At 44.3% G+C, this 21,877-nt stretch overlaps 2 protein-coding genes across 8 annotated transcripts in view; one reads left to right on the forward strand and one right to left on the reverse strand.

Annotated features, from left to right (window-relative positions):
- The window catches only part of ARID4B (AT-rich interaction domain 4B), a 424,644-nt gene extending 423,143 nt beyond the window's left edge, over positions 1 to 1,501 (reverse strand). For 5 of the 6 annotated variants that reach the window (XM_056566988.1, XM_056566991.1, XM_056566990.1 and 2 more), the window contains exon 1: positions 307 to 1,495. The gene's annotated coding sequence lies outside the window, so the exon portion shown is untranslated. Of the gene's footprint in view, positions 1 to 306 lie in introns of all 6 variants that reach the window. The other variant, XM_056566987.1, reaches the window with a different exon arrangement.
- The window catches only part of GGPS1 (geranylgeranyl diphosphate synthase 1), a 48,825-nt gene continuing 28,444 nt past the window's right edge, over positions 1,497 to 21,877 (forward strand). Inside the window, exons 1-2 of one of the 2 annotated variants that reach the window (XM_056566995.1) lie at positions 1,497 to 1,515; positions 16,092 to 16,179. The gene's annotated coding sequence lies outside the window, so the exon portion shown is untranslated. The remainder of the gene's footprint in view (positions 1,516 to 16,091; positions 16,180 to 21,877) is intronic. The other variant, XM_056566996.1, reaches the window with a different exon arrangement.

The raw sequence follows: 21,877 nt of genomic DNA on the forward strand, positions 1-21,877 counted from the left end.
AACGCACAAAAAAAGCGCAACATAATAGAACAGAAAAACAGTGTACAATGCACTGATACTGTGTTACCCCAAGCAGGTTGCCTCCAGCTGCTGCAAAACTACAACTCCCAGAATGCCCGGACAGCCAAAGGCTGTCCGGGCATTCTGGGAATTGTAGTTTTGCAACAGCTGGAGGCACCCTGCAGTGATAAATTCCCACAATGTTGCCAGTAATAAAGACACTTGCTACCGTGTTTCTGGCTCAGAGGGACCGAGACTGTTGTATATAGAACATTGAAATGACTCCATAGTAAAGAAAGGGCTTACGGATTTGTTTACATCCATGGGATGGCGTGAGAAGCCGGGTCTGATCCTCGAACAAATGGCGGAGATTTCTTATAAACCGAGATCCGTGGACCAGCAGTCAGTCCAAGCCAGACTGGAGAACCAGTAGCCCTTTTAGAAACTTCCTAGCCTCATGTCAGACTATATTGGAATGAGGTGGAATCGGACTTGAGAAGAGCACAGCCCGGGAAGAGGTTCTGCAGCAGTCCGAGTGCAGCAGTGAGGTCCCTGAGGCAGGAGAACAGACGGTGCAGCAGGCCTCGGATGAGATGATGGTGCCACAAAGATCAACAAGCAGCAGCAGCAGCACAACCTGGGTACCAGCCGCACAGCACACACTGGCTTCACCTGCGCTCTTCACATGACGCACAAAATGCGATCAGCAAAATAACGTATAGGAGATGACACAACACCAAGGGACCCTGTGCCACACACCAGCACAGCTGAGCAGCCGCCAGGGGGGCAGTGCCCGGGCACACAGCACGGCTCCTGGGATGAGGGGACACTGGCAGGGAGACGCGGAGCTGGGATACTGCTGATCGCCGCTTTCTCCCTATTGTTCATCCACCGTGTATAGCGTCGTGCAGAGCCAGCGACCATTACATCTTACTGGATTAGCCCGCGTCCAAACCACCCTCCTCCGCCACTTCAGGCTCCACAGCTCTGCACCAAACAATCCCGCACCAAACAATCCCGCACCTGCTCCACCGCAACTCCCTAATGTTTGTCCATCAGTTGCGACTGCTCCCAGTCCGAAGCGCAAGGTTACAGAAGAGAGCTGGTAGGCGTCTTGCAGAGCGCTGGTGCCCCCTCCCTCATACACCGAGCCGTGCCGTCATCCCAAGCCCCATAGCTCCACCCAACAACTGCTCTGTCAGCCGCAGCACGTCCCCGCACTGCCCCCATTGGCTGGCCGCTAGAGCCTTCCTATTTGTTCTACGCAGGATACCCCGAGGTATCATTGGAAACGTAGTTCCTCCTCACACTTGTCGCCGAGTAACATAAACTACAAGGCCCAGGAAGCTGCCAGGCTAGCCCGTGTAGGGAACGTGTAACCTCCCATCCTCCTGCTGGATCTCTTACCTAGTACTGTGCACGGCCGGTGACTTCTGCTGTTTCCACGGATGTGGAAGGTGAATTCCCTGTGAGAAGTGTCGGTCCGAGCGAACTAGGAAGCTTCTCCGGAGACGGGTGAGTTATGGCGAGAAGGCTCCTGCCCTGTCACAGCTGTCTCCTCAGCCTCTGTGGGGACTTTCTGTGTAGACTTAGTGATGCTTTATACTGTGTGGATGTTCATGTACATCAAGCAGGTCAAACTCAAAGGCTAACATGGGCCAAAAAAAACAAGGTTTAAGTTTATGTGGGCCGCATAAAAGGAAAAAAAAAATGCCCCCCCCCTTTGCACAAGATCCCATGCCCCCCCCTTTGCACAAGATCCCATGCCCCCCCCTTTGCACAAGACCCCATGCCCCCCCCCCCTTTGCACGAGACCCCATGCCCCCCCCCATTGCACAAGACCCCATGCTCCCCCTGTGCAACACCTCATGACCCCCTTCACAAGACCCCATGACCCCCCTTCACAAGATCCCATGTCCCTTTTGTACAACACTCCATGCTCCCCTTTGCACCGGCCCTCCTGCACAAGACTGTGCAGTATAGTTCCCCCACATTAGGTTGGCAGTATAGCCCCCCCCACATTAGGTTGGCAGTATAGCCCCCCCACATTAGGTTGGCAGTATAGCTCCCCCACATTAGGTTGGCAGTATAGCTCCCCCACATTAGGTTGGCAGTATAGCTCCCCCACATTAGGTTGGCAGTATAGCTCCCCCACATTAGGTTGGCAGTATAGCTCCCCCACAATAGGTTGGCAGTATAGCTCCCCCACAATAGGTTGGCAGTATCTGCATGCGCTACCTCCCGGCGGCCCCTGTGTTTTTTAAAGTTAACGTGGGGCCGCAGATAGGTAACTGTGGCATCCTTGTGTCCTGAAAAGATTTTTCGGGACACAGGGATGCCCCGAATGTGACGGGGCCCCCTGAGGGCACGGGGCCCGGAGCAGGCGCTCCAGGAGCGCCAATGATGATCCGGCCCTGACTAGAGCAATGAATATCTTTGCCGGGCCGCAGGCTGCATGTTTGACACCCATGATGTAGCTAGTTGGGGCCTCCTCGCCATCCGATCTGTGGCTTAACCTGTCCAGGACCAATGGCGTACAGGTATGCCCTCAAGCCCTGGTACTTAAAGTGTACCCGTCAGATCACCCAAAAAAACAAAACTGTTATATGTTGCTCAGTATCTCATCCTGATCATGTACATATAATATTTATGTGCCTGTGCCCAATATTTCTCTTAGAATTCACGTTATTTACTTGGAGTAATTGCAAAGTGAAAGTACTTTTCATTCACAGTAGAGGGGCGGGTCCTCACTGTGATGACCACTCCCCCACCCTCACTGCTCTGGGAGCAGTAACCCTTTCCTGGGGGAGATTTATCAAAACCTGTGCACAGGAAGAGTGGTGCAGTTGCCCATAGCAACCAATCAGATCACTTCTTTCATTTATCACAGGCCTCTTTAAAAATGAAAGAAGAAATCTGATTGGTTGCTATGGGCAACTGCAACACTCTTCCTCTACACAGGGTTTGATAAATCTCCCCCACTGTGTGCCTACAACTTTTGCAAAACTACAGCTCCCAGCATGCCCACACATCCTATGAGTTGTAGTTTTGCAACAGCTGGAGGCATAGGATTGGGAAAACTGATTTACAGCAGTGTTGCTGCAGGCTGTGTTCCTCCACTTGTTGCAAAACCACAACTCCCAGCATGCCCACACATCATTTGGCTGTGCAGGCATGCTGGGAGTTGTAGTTTTGCAACAGCTGAAACAGTTCTTTGACTGGCTTTTTCAGTATGAAAATTGCAAATGTTTTTATATCTGAAAGTGCCCATTTAACCCCTTAATGACCAAGCCCATTTTCACCTTAAGGACCAGGCCAATTTTATTTTTTCGTTTTCGTTTTTTCCTCCTCGCCTTCTAAAATCCATAACTCCTTTATATTTCCATCTACAGACCCATAAAAGGGCTTGTTTTTTTTTTTGCGTGACCAATTGTACTTTGTAATGAAACCTCTAATTTTACCATAAAATGTACGGCGAACCCCAAAAAAAAATTTTTAGGGAGGTAATTTAAATGAAAACCAAAATTTTGCACATTTTGGAGGGTTTTGTTTTCACACTGTACACTTTACGGTAAAAATGACGTGTTCTTTATTCTGTGGGTCAATACGATTAAAATGATACCCATGGCTAGATACTTTTATATTTTTGTACCGCTTAACCCCTTAACCCCTTAAGGACGCAGGACGTAAATGTACGTCCTGGTGCGGTGGTACTTAACGCACCAGGACGTACATTTACGTCCTGTGCATAACCGCGGGCATCGGAGCGATGTCCGTGTCATGTGCGGCTGATCCCGGCTGCTGATCGCAGCCAGGGACCCGCCGGCATTGGCCGACGCCCGCGATCTCGCGGGCGTCCGCCATTAACCCCTCAGGTGCCGGGATCAATACAGATCCCGGCATCTGCGGCAGTGCGCGATTTGAATGAATGATCGGATCGCCCGCAGCGCTGCTGCGGGGATCCGATCATTCATAACGCCGCACGGAGGTCCCCTCTCCTTCCTCCGTCCGGCTCCCGGCGTCTCCTGCTCTGGTCTGTGATCGAGCAGACCAGAGCAGGAGATGACCGATAATACTGATCTGTTCTATGTCCTATACATAGAACAGATCAGTATTAGCAATCATGGTATTGCTATGAATAGTCCCCTATGGGGACTATTCAAGTGTAAAAAAAAAAGTGAAAAATCCCCTCCCCCAATAAAAAAGTAAAACGTCCGTTTTTTACTATTTTACCCCCAAAAAGCACAAAAAAATATTTTTATAGACATATTTGGTATCGCCGCGTGCGTGAATGTCCGAACTATTAAAATAAAATGTTAATGATCCCGTACGGTGAACGGCGTGAACGAAAAAAAAAGTCCAAAATTCCTACTTTTTTAATACATTTTTTATAATTTTTTTAAATAAAATGTATTAAAAGTATTTTATATGCAAATGTGGTATCAAAAAAAAGTACAGATCATGGCGCAAAAAATGAGCCCCCATACCGCCGCTTATACGGAAAAGTAAAAAAGTTAGAGGTCATCAAAATAAAGGGATTGCACATCTGACCACTGTCACTTCAAGCATTAATAACTCTGGAATGCTTTTACCTTTCATTCTGCTTCCGAGATTGTTTTTTCGTGACATATTCTACTTTATGTTAGTGGTGAAATTTTGTCGATACTTGCATCATTTCTTGGTGAAAAATTCCAAAATTTGATGAAAAAATTGAAAATTTTGCATTTTTTTTTTTACTTTGAAGCTCTCTGCTTATAAGGAAAATGAATATTCCAAATAAATTATATATTGATTCACATATACAATATGTCTACGTTATATTTGCATCATAAAGTTGACGTGTTTTTACTTTTGGAAGACATCAGAGGGCTTCAAAGTATAGCAGCAATTTTCCAATTTTTCCCCAAATTTTCAAAATCTAAATTTTTCAGGGACCAGTTCTGTTTTGAAGTGGATTTGAAGGGCTTTTATATTAGAAATGCCCCACAAATGACCCCATTATAAAAACTGCACCTCTCAAAGTATTCAAAATGATATTCAGTAATTGTGTTAACCCTTTAGGTGTTTCACAGGAATAGCAGCAAATTGAAGGAGAAAATTCAAAATCTTCATTTTTTACACTCGCATGTTCTTGTAGACCCATTTTTTGAATCTTTACAAGGGGTAAAAGGAGAAAAATCTTCCTAAAATGTATAACCCAATTTCTCTCGAGTAAGGAAATACTTCATATGTGTATGTAAAGTGTTCGGCGGGTTCACTAGAGGGCTCAGAAGGGAAGGAGCGACAGAGGGATTTTGGAGAGTGAGTTTTTCTGAAATGGTTTTTGGGGGCATGTGGCATTTAGGAAGCCCCTATGGTGTCAGGACAGCAAAAAAAAAAAACCCACATGGCATACTATTTTGGAAACTACACACTTCAAGGAACGTAACAAGGGGTCAAGTGAGCATTAACACCCCACAGGGGTTTCACGACTTTTTGTTAAAGTTGGACGTGTAAATGATTTTCTTTTTTTTTTTTTTTTCACAAAAATTCTAGTTTTCCCCCAAATTTTTAATTTTTACAAGGGTTAATAGGAGAAAATGCCCCCCAAAATTTGTAACCCCATCTCTTCTGAGTATGGAAACACCACATATGTGGATGTAAAGTGCTCTGTTGGTGCACTACAATGCTCAGAAGCGAAGGAGTCATATTTGGCTTTTGCAAATCTAATTTTGCTGAAATGGTTTTGGGGGGCATGTCCCATTTAGGAAGCCCCTATGGTGCCAGGACAGCAAAAAAAAAAAAAAACACATGGCATACTATTTTGGAAACTACACCCCTCAAGGAATGTAACAAGGGATACAGTGAGCCTTAACACCCCACAGGTGTTAGACGACTTTGGATGTGTAAATAAATTTTTTTTATTTTTTACTAAAATGCTGTTTTTCCTAAAATTTTACATTTTTACAAGCTGTAATAGGAGAAAATGTCCCCCAAAATGTGTAACCTCATCTCTTCTGAGGATGGAAGTACCCCATGTGTGGATGTCAAGGGCTCTGCTGGCGCACTACAATGCTCAGAAGAGGAGTCACATTTTGCTGAAATCGGGGGGCATGTCACATTTAGTGCCAGAACAGCAAAAAAAAAAAAATTTGTAAATACATTCCTTTGGAGTAAGGACATACCTCATATCTGGGCGTAGATCTGCTCTGCTCACTGGTCACGGAGGAACAGGAGGGCAGTCAGGGGCCTGGAGCTTCTAGACAGCTGCCTATGGAGCCAGAACAGTGGGACCCCTCCTCAAGGGGCATTATATGGGGTACACTAATAACTAACAAGGGGTACAGTGGGACATAAAATTATAAAACAGATTATGTTCCCAGAATGATGACCCAGAGCATAGCCAAAACTAAAAAATATGCCCACCCCAAACCCTATGCTCTGAATAATCATTCTGGGAATGTGATGTGTGTGGCCGTCCCTAACTTGTTGCCTCAAATGCGCACCCGCTCAGGTGGAGAGAGCGCTGCACATTTGAGGCAACATAAAAAGTCACCGATGATAATGACTCAGTGACCCATGACCCATTTTTGGAAAAAAAATACCCCCAGAGGTCTTATCAGTTTATTTTATTTTTATGAAATAGTTTTTTTGGGCAATTTAGTGGTTTTATGGGGTTAAAATTTGGAATGTACTCTGGACTTGGTACATTGGGGTCAAATTATGGAAAATTTAAATGAAGAGGGGAAAACGTAGTACTCCATGGAAGTGTGATACTCCCTGAAGCAGTCCTTAACCCCTTCCCGACCTATGACATACCTGTACGTCATGAGAATACCTGCCGCTATTTGCGGCACCGCTCTGGTCCTGGTAAGATGGTGGCTATCACTGATAGCCAGCCACCTAACCTCGGAACCCAGGGGGGTTTCGTCATTCATCTTAGTAGTTAGGAGTTTAGGTTCCTGTGGATAGGCAGGTTGTTAGGGTGGCGGACATCTAGGTTAGGCGCATAGGAGTTGGCGTCCGTTTTTTTTTTCTTCATAAATTCATCTTAGTTTATTAGTTTAGGTTCCAGTTATAGGCAGTTAGGTTGACAACGTTTAGTCTACGTGATAGGAATTGGCGTCCATTTAAAATAAATAAATAAATTAGTTTAGTTTGGGTTCTTATTTTAGGTAGGGCATTAGGGACATTTAGCAAAAAAAAAAGCTCTTATATTTTTCACATCCCCCACACGTGTTAAATCACCACATACACCCCTACCTGACATACCCCCCCCCCACACGTGTAAAAAAGCATTACATACTCCCCATCCCAAATTTGAAAACCCACCCTATATAATGTCCCGACCAACCCGGTCAGCGCAAAGGGTATTTACAGTGGCAGAGGCGTACAACATTCTTGCCTCTGATACGGAGACGGACTATGATTCAGAAGAGGAATACGCCCCATTCCTCTTGCCGTCCTCCTCCAATAGTGATGAGGAACAAAGACAAAGGCGCCACAGGACACTGCCTGAGCCTGCACCACAACCAAGTAAACCTGTTTGGACCCCAGTCCCTGAAAGTTATGAGGCCCAGATTCCTGATTTTGTGGCCAGCTCAGGTATCCAATTCAATACGGATGGCCTTACTGAAATAGATTATTTCCAATTTATTTTTTTTCGGATGAATTGGTCAACTTCTCTCGGTACTTTCGCTCCCAGCTTGGGTATGATATATGCACCAGTACATAGCATTTGTTGCATACGACCATAGTTGGATGCGTGTAGTATTACTATGCGTACATTCCCAGTGTCTATGAGCAGTTGCATCTCTTGCTGTACATATTTTTATAATTCACGATTACAGTATTAGTACATATCGTGCTTACGTTCATAGCAGCTATATCGAGCATATATTTGTTGGCCTGCCAAGTCTGCAGGGGCGATGCGCCACATGGGTTATTGTTACGGACATGTCTTCAGAGCGATAACATATCGAGTAGCGAGTTGTCTTTGGGTATACTGTTAGCAGGTTATGCCATATATACGGTTAACATATTTCATGCGGTGCATACAGTGGACGTAGGTTATTTGGTTAGAGTATTGGATACAATTGGTCATTGTTGTTACTGCCAGGCTTTCAGAGCAATACGCCAGCTGCATACAGGTTTCTTGTCAGGTATACTCGTGATGATTACCCTGTTGTCTGACTCCCTTCAGGTTGAGCGGTAATGTCGGTTGCTACTGACTCATTTCAGAGCAATTTTATCGTTTATTATATTATGACCTGACGCGTTTTCAGGTCAGATACAACCTCGTCTGTTGTATTTTTCTCGATTCCGTTATCATTTTGTTACAGTACACGGATTCAACTATCCGGCATAGTTGCACGTTCTCTTTTAAGGATGGCCGGTATTTAGTTGCAGATATATTGTCTATTTAATACCCAGTTTCATGACGCTTTTTCAGGATCGGGGATTGAATCGTGGTTGCTGCTGACTCATTTCAGAACAACTGATTTTGACGTGGCATGGAGGTAATCTGACACGTTTTCAGATCTCATACAATCTCACTATTGCATTTCACACTTACGTATTAGAAGTAATAAAAAAAAAAATGGTTTACAAAGACCTGTCACGGTTACAGGCGCAATGATTTCTCTAAGACCTATCATGTCTACAGGCTCGATGGTCTCACGGGGACCTGTGACGGGTACAGGCACGACTGTGTCACAAAGACCTGTCAGGTCTACAGGCATGATGGTTTATCTAAACACTGGTCACGTCTGCAGGTACGTTGCTCAAGCAGGGACCTTTCATCTGCAACTGGTCATCACACCCAAGTCCAGTTGGGTCAGTACATTGGCTAGTTAGGTTCGTCTGTCGGCACAGTTTTAATCAGGTAAGGTAGCTTCGGGAACCTTGTCAGGCGACATGACCCACACGGTCTATCATGTAGATAGGTATTCTTGTAATTTACCTGTCAGTTTAGTTTTGCCTCTTAAATAGCAGGGGATTGGTGCTTGTCAGATCTGCCGCGAAGTTAGCCCTTCAATGTCCATTTGAAACGGTCGTTACTACCACAGTTTCTAAGGTATGGTTACCACCTCTAGTAGCCACTAGTTGGTCGAGGCTACTCTTTCAGCACACAAGGTATAGTCTAATTCAGGTATGTGAAGATTGATGCTGGGTGTAGGATGTATTCATTGTATTATTTTTTTTTTAATTATTGTATTATTTGTATTATTATAATTGTATTCATCCTAGTATGGTTGCTTTTTGCCCTCTATAGGCGTGCCCTCATTACGCGGTTATGGCACAACTCAGACCATTATACTAGAGTTAGATCTTTGTATAGGTATGAAGGATACGTTTCCTGTCACTAATACATGTATGTGTATTGCATATATTCGTGTGAGGGGAGGAAGTAATTATCGCCTCCTGCATTTCCAGGTGGGGCTTATTGGGAACAGGTGTGGGACGTGTGTATCTAACCCCCCCCCCCCCCCCTCTCCTACAGGGGCGGAGCACATGACGTTTGTGGAACCCTCCCTTATTTTATTCCTTCCCTCATTACGCGGTTATGGCACAACTCAGACCACTATACTAGGGTTAGGGTTAGATCTTTGTATAGGTATGAAGGATACGTTTCATGTCACTAGTACATGGATGGAGCCTGAACACAAATATAGTCAATCAAATATATATTTTATTTTTTTTTTTTCCAGTTATTTTGTCACATTTCCTTTGTATGCACTTTGTCAAATATTACTAGATTCACAGTCGGTCACTGCATATTGGTTAATTTTTCAGTCTGCTAGGTAGGGATCGACCGATTATCGGCACGGCCGATATTATCGGCCGATATTCACGTTTTTTCCCGTTATCGGTATCGGCTTCTAACCTGCCGATAATCCCGATAATGCACAAAACAAGGCGTGCGCACGAATCGCGGGACTTCAGGCCGGGACTGAAGTCCCGCGATTCGTGCGCACGCCTTGTTTTGCCGTGCGGAGCAATTGCCTGACAGCATGGTAAAGAGGAAGCTGTCAGCTGTTCCGCTCCTCCACTTCTCCACTCCCTCACCTTTCTCACGCTGCCATCCACGGCAGGGGCGTCACTAGGTCAAATTATCCGGGGCCTGAGCCCCATATGTCAGCAAAGGAGCCCCGAATGTCAGGAGGCGGTAGTGGCCGTTCATCTGCCCTTGCACTTTTTCTTTTAATAAAGCATATGCGGACCTCCCCGCTCTCCTCCCCTTCGGCACTGAAGGGGACCTCGCTCCGGGCCGGTGTTATAAAGGAAACTGTGTCTCTGTGGAGGAGAGTCACATTCTGCTACAGGGACACAGTTTTCTTTATTACCCCAGCGATGAGTTAACAGGCAGGGACGCAGCACACGACGCAGGCACCTAACGTCACGGTCCGTACCCTGGTTGGAGGAGGAGGAGGAGGACATCCCGCCGCCACAGAGCTGCTTCAGCTGTCCTCCCCACAAGGTGGGTGAAAAGGAGGATGGGGGAGAGAAAGAGCAGTATGGAATGAGGGAGGGGCTGTAATTGGAGTGTAGAAAATCACAGAGGGGGGGGGGGGTTAGAAGATAATAAAGCATCAAAGAGGTGTGTGTGGGAGGTTGATGGCAGAGAAGTTTTAATAATTCTATAGTCGGGGAGGAGGGCAGAAAAGTGTGGTGGTGGAGACAAGGGAATCTGGGGGGGGACTTAGTGGCTGAAGGAGAATAACAGAGGGTCTGAGAGTGACTAAGGCAGTGGTGTACAAACTGTGGCCCTCCAGATGTTGCAAAACTACAACTCCCAGCATGCCCGTACAGCCAATGGAACGGGCATACTGGGAATTGTAGTTTTGCAACATCTGGAGGGCCACAGTTTTGACTCCACTGGACTAAGGGTTCCAAACAAGGGGAAAGGGGGGATCTAGAGGAGAACTAAGAGGTCTAGGGGGACTAAGCGCTCATCCACACTGCGGACATTCGGCTGGCATTATTTCACTGTGGAAATCCACTAGCAGCAGAGTCCTATTGTTTAAAATGGGATTCTGTTGCTCTGTGTATACTGTGGAATTGCCACAGTGGATTTATGCTGGCGCAATGGAGAAATAGCCGATAATTTATACCAGAATATCGGTATAAATTATCGGCTATCGGCCTTAACCTCCACAGATTATCGGTATCGGCCCTAAAAAATCGATATCGGTCGATCCCTACTGCTAGGCTATACCATTGTTTACATCTATTAGAATGGGGTCACATTTCCAGTGGAGAGGGGTCATGGCCTCTCTCTGGGACTGTGCTGCAGCTCCTTGTGGGGGTTTAAAAAATGTTTTTAAATGTCTGTGTGCTTAACTTGTGGTGTGTCAATTATTGATGTTTAATAAAAAATTATTGATAATTTTTACATTATCGTGGTGTGCTCCTGTAATCTAGTGTTAACTTTTTTCTTGTGCAAGGACCCTAACTCATCGTTTCCCAACCAGTGTGCCTCCAGCTGTTGCTAAACTAAAACTTCCACGTCAGCCGAAGGACATACTGGGAGTTGTAGTTCTGCAACAGCTGGAGGCACACAACTACACCTACCAGCCTTCCCTTTGGCTGTCTGTGCATGCTGGGAGTTTTAGTTATGCAACTGCTACTGATGCATCAGTACAACTCCCAGCATGCATGGACAGACAAAGCACATGCTGGGAATTGTAGTGGTGTGTCTCCATCTGTTGCATAACTAAACTCCCAGCATTCCCTTTGGCTGTGGATGCAGGGTGTTTTACTAATGTAACAGCAGGAGGCACACAGGCCTCGCCTTCAGCTGTATCCCGCCGCTGCCCAGCAAGGGACCCCTGCCGCCCACCGGACCTGGTAAAGGACCCCTGCCGTGCTAGGACACCGCCAATTACCACTTAGCAGGAGCCGTGATTGGTTGGTCGTCCCGACCGACCAATCACGGCGATCGTGAGGTAGCACCCATGCCTCATCACTCCTGCTGGGCAAGGATTATTGGTGCTGTCTCGGATAGCACCAATCAACCTTTTTTTTTCTGGGTTACAGGAGACCCGATTGGCCTGGAGAAGCCGCGATTCGCGTGTCAGAATTGACCAGCGAATCACAGTGATTGATATTGGCGAGTCACAGAATGCTGCTGAACGATTTCCTGTGGTGAACGGAAACGCAGAGGGAATACAGGCACGCCCTTGGTCCTTAGCTACCAGGACTTTAGGGACCTGTATGCCCTTTGTCCTTAAGTGGTTAACCTCTTAAGGACCTATGACGTACCGGTACGTCATGAGTCCGCTCCCGATCTATAACGCGTGGCCACGGTGTGGCCCCGTGTCATAGCGGGTCGGGCCCGGCCTCTAACAACGGCCGGGACCCGTGGCTAATAGCGCGCAGCACTGATTGCGGTGCCGCACGCTATTAACCCTTTAGACACGGCGTTCAAAGTCGCGCCACGCTGCGTCTAAAGTAAAAGTAAAACAATGCCGGTTAGCTCAGGAAGCTGTTCAGGATCGCCGCGGCGAAATCGTGGCATCCCGAACAGCTATAAGACACGAGGAGCATCTCCTCCCTTGCCTCCTGGTGTCCGATCGCCGAATGACTGCTCAGTGCCTGAGATCCAGGCATGAGCAGTCAAGCGGCAGAATCATCGATCAGTGGTTTCCTATGAGAAACCACTGATCAATGTAAAAGATCAGTCTGTGCAGTGTTATTGCCCCCTATGGGAGCTATAACATTGCAAAAAAAAAAAGTGAATAAAGATTATTTAACCCCTTCCCTAATAAAAGTTTGAATCACCCCCCTTTTCCCATAAAAAATAAATAAAAAAACCATCGTAAATAAAAATAAACATGTGGTATCGCCGCGTGCGGAAATGTCCAAATTTATGAAAATATATCCTTAATTAAACCGCACTGTCAATGGCGTACGCGCGAAAAAATTCCAAAGTCCAAAATAGCGTATTTTTGGTCACTTTTTATATCCTCAATAAGTCCTATCAATGCAAAAATGGTACCGCTAAAAACTTCAGATCAAGGTGCAAAAAAATACATGGTAAAATAAGTACGTGGAAAAATTAAAAAGTTATAGGGGTCAGAAGATGACAATTTTAAACGTATGAATTTTCCTGCATGTAGTTATGATTTTTTCCAGATGTACAACAAAATCAAACCTATATAAGTAGGGTATCATTTTAATCATATGGACCTACAGAATAAAGAGAAGGTGTCATTTTCACCGAAAAATTTACTGTGTAGAAACGAAAGCCCCCAAAATTTACAATTGGCGTTTGTTTTTTTTTTTAATTTTGTATCGAAATGATTTTTTTTCCGTTTCACTGCAGATTTTTGGGTAAAATGTCTGATGTCATTACAAAGTACAATTGGTGGCGCAAAAAATAAGCTACCATATGGATTTTTAGGTGCAAAATTGAAAGATATGATTTTTTTAACGGTAAGGAGGAAAAGACAAAAATGGAAAAACCCCTGGCCCTTAAAGGGTAGCTCCCACCATCACTTTTTTCTTTATCCTGTCCCTGCCTATTACCCATCTATCCCTAACCCCCTCCCTGCCTTAAATTTTTTTTTTTTTACATATTAAAAATGCCTTTTTGTCTGCCTGGTAGTGTGTTCACTACCAGGCAGACTTCCCCAGCAGGCACCACGTCACTGATGCCTGCTGGGGCCGACACTTCCGCCCTTAGTTCACCTATACAGGGTGCCTCCAGCTGTTTCCCCACTGCAGCTCCCAGCTTGTCCTGACATCTATTGGCGGTCAGGGCATGCTGAGAGTTGTAGAAACAACTGGAGGCACCCTGTATAGGTGAACACCGGATCTGTGATCACCGCACATACCGCTCACCGCGCCGCTCAACCCACTCCCCGGCAGAACCCGTTGCGGCGCTCAACCCCCCCCCCCCCCCCCCGGCAAAAGAACAGTGACAGCAGTCCGCAACCCCCCTACCCCCCATGACAAAAGAACAGTGACAGCAGCACGCAACCCCGCCGCTCTGCTCAACCCCCACTCCCCCTCCCCACCCCCCTTAGTTAACCCATTCAGTGTCCCTCCAGCTGTTTCCCCACTACAACTCCCAGCTTGCCCTGACATCTATTGCCTGTCAGGGCATGCTGGGAGTTGTAGTGGGGAAACTGGAGGCATACTGTACAGGTGAACACGCAACCCCCGCCCCCCCGGAGCATAATACTTTACCTTGTCCCCGGGAGCCTGCGCGCATCCATTTCCTTCAAAGCGCTCGCTCCCACCTGTCTGATTGAAAGGCGGGAGCGAGCACCGCAGTGACTGAATTTCGACTTATTGACAGGCTTAAATGAGTCGAAATTCTGTAGTGACGTCACTGCCTAATGCAATCGGCCACTAGGAGGGCGACCCCTAGTGGCCGAATTTAAAAGTGATTTTTAAACTGGTTTAAAATCACTTTTTTTTAAATTAAAGTATATTAGAGAGATGTTGTAGTACTTGAGTACTACAACATATCAATTTTTTGATATCATGACAGTGCCTATTTAAGGGTTTAAAGACACAGCCAGCTTAATTTTTGCATTTTCGTTTTTTTTTCATCCGCAAACCCATATGAGGGCTTGTTTTGCGTGACCGTTTATTGCTCAGTTCACTTTACAATAAAACTGGCATGTTCTCTTTTTATTCTGTGGGTCAATATGATTTAAATGATACCCATATTTGCTTGCTTTACTATTGTACTACTTTTATTTAAAAAAAAAAAATTTTTTTAGCAAGATTAGTATGTTTAATTGGGCACTCATTAAAACACATTTTTTCTATTGTATTCCTTATGGTAAATACATTTCTAATGTACTTTGTTTAAAAGTTTTTCTTTGCTTAAAAAAAGCTGCCACTAGGTGTCTCCATACTTGTCCAGAGCAAATTTCCACCCATCTTTTGCACAGACTTTGGACTCCTGCTGGCCTGGCAAAAGTCCAAAATCAGGAAATGCACTCTGGAGTGCTGAGGGGGGGGGGGTGTGGCCTTAGCCAATCATAGCTCATCTCACACTGAACTGCTTTGGGCTGTGTGTAGCAGAGTGAGTGAGGGAGGAAGTTCTCCCCTATATGGCTTCAGATGATGTTACAGCCTTCTGGGGAATGCCCCTTCCCAGTCTGTGAATCTGACTGAGACTGAGCTTAAAATACAGAGCAATATCAAGGTAGAAAACTAACAAATAATACAAATAAAAGCAGGGGGGGTTTATCATGATGGGGGCAGTGAACTTGGGGGATTATAAAATTAATGAGAGGTACTCTTTAAAATGGCCCAATACTGACTCCTATAACTTTCTAATTTTTCCGTATACAGTATATGAGGGATACATTTTTGTGCCATCATCTGTAGTTTTTATTGGTTCAACTTGTGTGTATGTGACTTTTTGGACATTTTTTTTATTTCATTTTTTTTTTAGATGTGATGTGACCAGTAATAACCCAAGTAATCCAATACATGCAATGAAACCAAAATAAGCCAATAAATTAAGTTTAAAGGGGTACTCTGCCAGAAAACATGTTATCCCTAGCTTGGAGTTTTCGTGTTCTTGACATCACACCACACCCCATCCCTTCCAGTCTATGGGAGGGGGCCTGACTGCTACTACATAGCTGTCACACCTCCTGTAGTCACCAGTCATTCGGGTCAGAATTGACCAGAGTTTACACTGTTCACCAGATGACTGGGGTGCCGCAGCGGAGATCCTTTGGATAGGGAAAAGATGTTTTCCGGCAGAGTACCCCTTTAAGTGTGGTAATATGAGATTACACTGGGAAAAATTATTGAACACCTAAAGGGTGCAAAAAGACATGGAAAGCCAAGACAACAGCTTAAATGTATCAGTAATTAGAAAGCAATGCCTCCCCTTGTCAGTGGAAAATAATATTGGCTGATTCAGTCCCAACTAATGGCCTTCAAAAAAGTCTCAAGGTGTCAAATAAGAAACATCTCTTGATAGTTAAAGCAAAGAGCTGCCTTAGGACCTTCGCAACTTAATTGTTGCAAAACATAACAATGGCATTGGTTGCAGGTGCATTTCTAACTTCTAAATGTTGGGGCCATAAAACAGAAGTGGGAAGACAATCATTTCACAATAAATCTGTCTCCTCCAGGTGCTTCTTGCAAGATTTCTGACAAGAGAAGTTGTCCACAAGCCAAGGACCACTTGTAGAGAGCTTTAAAAAGACTTGGAATTAGCAGGTAATGTTGTTGTCTCAAAGTGACAGTATTTAGTGAGAAAAATGCTGACAAGTTCAATACTTTTTTACCCACTGTATAGTTCATAAGGTTAAGAAAAAAGTCTGTGAAGTTCGACCTATATTTCTAATGTTTCACAACTGTATTGATCCATAGGAGAGCAAAACGCTCTAATAAGGCTGATGCCAATTGCCTCATACCAGGAAAGAAAAATTCCTTCCCGACTCCAAATAATTCCCTGGATCAACATTCTGTCCATATAACTCTATCCCTAACCTGTTATGGTTTTACTCCCCAGAAATGGATCCAGGCCCCTTTTGAACTCTTGAGTTCACCATGACTACTTCCTCTTGCAGGAAGATGTTCTATAGTCTCACTGCTCTTCTGTGTCGGTGTAGAAACTTCTTTCTTCTAGGTGTAAGGGATGCCCCATTGCTATGGATTGAGTCCGGAGTATAAATAGTTAATGAGAGAGATGTTTGTACTAGCCCCTGAATACTCTGGTTTGCCCGTCTTGGAACCCTCTCAAACTTCACTATGTCTTTCTTTTGTACACTGGTGCCCTGTACACTGTACACAGTAATCCATGTGTGGTCAGACAGGGGTGGAATTATTTTCCTGTTTGCTTCTATGCCCTTTTTGCACCCTATGATTTTACTTGCCTTGGCAGAAGCTGCCTGACACTGGTTGCTGCAGTTAAAGGAAAACGGTCACCCGTTCACCCGCACTATAACCCGATACACCGGGTTATAGTGCAGGTCAACAGGGTCTCGGACTGCTATAACTACCTGCAGTCCAGAGCCCCAATCCTTCGAAGGTCCCCCTCGTCCAGCCCTGACTTGTGTTTTGATGCGGGCCCGCCGGCTGGATTTAAATATTCATAAGCGCTGGTCACATGAGTGCTCGTGCCTACTGAGCGCTCACGTGACTGGCGCTTATGACTATTCAAATCTAGCCGGCGGGCCCACCTCAAAGGGCAAGTCAGTGCTGGAAGAGGGGGACATTCGGAGGATTGGGGCTCTGGACTGCAGGTAGGTATAGCAGTCGGAGACCCCGCATCGGTCTTCTGTTCACCCACACCTATAACCCGGTGTATCTGGTTATAGTGCAGGTGAACGGGTGACCGTTTTCCTTTAAATTTACTGTCGACCAAAACTCCTTGGTCCTTTTCCATGTCAGTTGTCCCCATTATTTTCCCATAAAATAAATAATCCCATCCTGGATTCTTCCTCACCATGTGCATAACCTTATATTCATACATATGTTAAACCGGCCAATAAATATGTTAATCGGCCACTAGTTTTGATGGTATGCAGCTGAGCTCTTTTAACCCCTTAAGGACCCAGGACGTATGGGTACGTCCTGGGTCCCGGTCCTGCGATATAACGCGGGGTCACACGGTGACCCCACATCATATCGCGGCGGGCCCGGCATCATATTGAAGCCGGGACCTGCCTCTAATCGCGCTGCACTGATCGCGATGCTGCGCGCTATTAACCCTTTAGCCGCCCACTCAAAGCTGAGCCGCGCGGCTAAAAACGAAAGTGAAAGTTGCCGGTTAGTTCAGGGAGCTGTTTGGGATCGCCGCGGTATAATCGCGGCATCCAGAACAGCTGTAGCACAGGAGGAAGGTCTCTTACCTTGCTTCCTGCAGTCCGATCGCCGATTGAATGCTTCAAGCCTGAGATGCAGGCTTGAGCATTCAATCGCCGAAAACACTGATTGATCCATTCCTATGGAGATGCATCAATTAGTGTAAAAGATCAGTTAATGCAATGTTATAGCCCCCTATAGGAGCTATAATATTGCATAAGAAAAGTGTAAAAAAAAAAAAAAAAAATAAAATAAAAATCATTAAAGGGGTAGTCCAGTGGTGAAAAACTTATCTCGTATCCTAAGGACTGCTGGGGCCCCCTGCGATCTCTCTGTACGGGGGCCAGGCTCTCCGGCCAGATAGCGGGTGTCGACCTCCGCACGAAGCGGCGGCCGACACGCCCACTCAATACATCTCTATGGCAGAGCCGGAGATTGCCGAAGGCAGAGCTTCGGCTCTGCAATAGAGTTGTATTGAGGGGGCGTGTCGGCCGCCGCTTCATGCGGAGGTCGACGCGCCCCCTTCCCCTTGGCTGTCGGGGCTCCGTACAGGAGATCGCAGGGGACCCCAGCGGTCGGACTCCCCGCGATCTCAAACTTATCCCCTATCTTTAGGATACGGGATAAGTTGTTCACCACTGGACTACTCCTTTAACCCTTTCAATTATCCCTTACCCTAATAAAAGTTTGAATCACCCGGCATTTCCAAGAATAAAAAAAACACAGTGTAAATAAAAATAAACATGTGGTATCGCCACGTGTGGAAATGTCCGAATTATAAAAATATACCGCTTTTTAAACCGCACGTTCAATGGCGTATGCGTAAAAAAAAATTCCAAAGTCCAAAATAGAGCATTTTTGATCACTTTTTTAGACCACAAAGTGACTAAAAAGTGATCAAAAAGTCTGATCAGAACAAAAATGGTACCGCTAAAAACTTCTGATCACGGCACAAAAAATGAGCCCTCATAGCGCCCTGAACACAGAAAAAAAAAAAAAGTTATAGGGGTCAGAAGATGACCATTTTAAACGTATACATTTTCCTGCATGTATTCATGATTTTTTTTCTGAAGTGATACAAATTCAAACCTATATAAGTAGGGTATCATTTTAACCGTATGGACCTACAGAATAAAGATAAGGTGTCATTTTTTCCAAAAAATGTACTGCGTAAAAACTGAAGCCCCCAAAACTTACAAAATAGTGTTTTTTCATCAATTTTGTCGCACATAGATTTTTTTTTTTTCCGTTTCACCGTAGATTTTTGGGTAAAATGACTAATGTCATTACAAAGTAAAATTAGTGACGCAAAAAATAAGCCATCATATAGAATTTTAGGTGAAAATTTTAAGGAGTTATGAATTTTTAAAGTTAAAGAGGAAAAATTTAAAATTAAAAAAACGGAAAAAGCCCGGGTTCTTAAGGGGTTAACCCCTTAAGGACTTAGCATTTTTCAGTTTTTTTGCACTTTGTTTTTTAAAAACCTTAACCCTTTCAATTTTGCACCAAAAAATCCATATGATGGCTTATTTTTTGCGTGATCAATTCTACTTTGTAATGACATCAGTAATTTTACCCAAACATTTACGGCGAACCCAAAAAAAAAAATAAATCATTGTGCGACAAAATTGAAGAAAAAATGGCATTTCGTAAGTTTTGAGGGCTTCAGTTTCTACGTAGTACATTTTTTGGTAAAAATTTCTTTATTCTGTAGGTCCATACGATTAAAATCATACTCTACTTATATAGGTTTGATTTTGTCGTACTTCTGGGAAAAATCATAATTACATGCAGGAAAATGTATACGTTTAAAATTGTCATCTTCTGACCCCTATAACTTTTATATTTTTCCATGTATTTTTTTGCACCGTGATCTGAAGTTTTTATCGGTACCATTTTTGTTTTAATCAGACTTTTTGACCGCTTTTTATTCTGGGCTATTTTGGACTTTTGGAATAATTTTGCACGTACACCATTGACCGTCCGATTTAATTAACAATATTTTTTTATAGTTCGGACATTTACACACTCAGCGATAGCACATATGTTTAATTTCATTTACAGTTTATTTTTTTTTATTTTTTTATGGGAAAAGGGTCGTGATTCAAATTTATTAGGGGAGTGGTTAAATCATCTCTATTAACTTTTTATTTTATTTTTTGCAATGTTATAGCCCCCATAGGGGACTATAACATGCATTAGAAAGGAAAAAAGCTAGAATACAAATAGAGGATTTATTTGTAATATAGCATATTACACAACAACAAGATGCGTTTCGGCTTATACAGCCTTTTTCAATCGTAAACAAACATAAATGAATAGCATGCTTTTATACGTAAAATCAGGTCATTACGGGCAGCAGCTGAGTTTAATGATGATAGACAGTCACTCCGACATCAGGTAGATTCATCATGTTGTAGGAGGATCAGAGCACCGCAAAAGAACGTCACATATTAGAAACATGTGGGTCAGGTAAACTAAAACTAAACCACATGGGAAGAAAATGATGATAAGACCAAACAAAAGAAAACAAAACGTAATACATGTTTGCATAACTAGATTCCGTGGACTCCAGTAGGGTTGTGAATCGGCAAGAATTTGGCAATACGATACGTATCGCGATACACGTATGACGATACGATATATCGCGATATATCCCGATTCTGTTTATGGGACGATATATCGCGATATATCCACGTTCTGTCTCAAAAACAATGTCTTTCACACTTTTGTTAAAACTTTATTTCTTTTTTTATACACTTTATTAGACTTTTAGGAGGAATCATTAGATTCCTCAGACAGATGAATAGAGTTCTATTGAAGTCTAGTCAAGCCAGGCTCTATCAATGACAGAGCCACGGGATGGCAGGAAGCAGAGATAAGCCCTCCGGCTACCTCCACAGTGGATCGCCCGCTCGTGATCGCGCTGCGGGGGGCGATCCACCCCACTAGCCCACCAGGGAGCATTCACAGATGCCTTTAGACGCCGCTGTCAGCTTTGACAGTGGCGATCTAAAGGGTTAATAGCCATCCGCGGCGATCGCTGCATGCTGGCTATTAGCGGCGGCCCCGGCTACTGAAAACAGCCGGGGGCTGCAGAGTACGGAGCAGGCAGGAGTCAGGAGCCCGCTCCATACACCCAGAGTGCCACGCTTGTCAGATCCGGCCCTGCTTTCACAAGCCGGAAAAATTCACCTGCCCGGCGCCCGGAACAGCATGTACCGGGCGTCGGAAGATAAAAAATTCCACATCCCTAAAAAGATCGATTCAAAAATATTTTGAATCCATTCAGTATCGCCAAATGAAAAATCGCGATAATCGTGCAAATCGATTTTTTTTCTTACATCCCTAGACTCCAGTGCTAAGCTAAACTTCCAACAGGGTCACATACATTTATCTAAAAAGAATGAGAGAACAAATTAGAAAGTGTATGTTATAGCAGTATTATTGTTAGCAAACAATAAGGTCTAATCAAAGTCATATTGTTAGAGCAAAAACCTTGTTAATTCATAATCCCTCTTGAGACCTTTTGGTTCGATGGTGCTAAGCTTGTGTATCCAAAAAGCCTCCCTTTTACTTAGGAGTCTTTTGATGTCACCCCCCTTCGTGGTAGTGTAACTTCTTCCAGAACTTGAAATTTTAGTTGAGAGATGTTGTGTCCATATTTTTTGAAGTGGTATGGAATTGGGAAATTGGTATTTTCACAGCGGATGGTCGATTTTATGATGATTTATACGATCCCCAATGCATTCTGCTGTTTCTCCAATATATAAAACACCTCAAGTATTTTTTTGGGGTAGTCAGTGACCCCATCAACAGACAGAAGAGATAAGAAGAACTGAGCCAGTAATTCGAGACAAGAGGTTACACCAAAAAAATACTCCTGGAATCTAAAATACAAAAAAATACACCGCAACAAGATAACACTAAATAATGCCCTTTGTGTGAACTTACCACCCCCTACAATATAAAATAGATAATATAGTGAGAGATCATTGGTCCATATTGCAGAACAGTTTCCCACAAATCCAAGAATTCACTGAACCACAATTAATTTGCAACAAAAGACCCCCCCAATTTAAAGGATAAATTAGTGAGAGCTGATGTA

The sequence above is a fragment of the Hyla sarda genome, chromosome 3 (genome assembly GCF_029499605.1).
Source record: "Hyla sarda isolate aHylSar1 chromosome 3, aHylSar1.hap1, whole genome shotgun sequence".
NCBI classification, from domain to species: Eukaryota; Metazoa; Chordata; class Amphibia; order Anura; family Hylidae; genus Hyla; species Hyla sarda.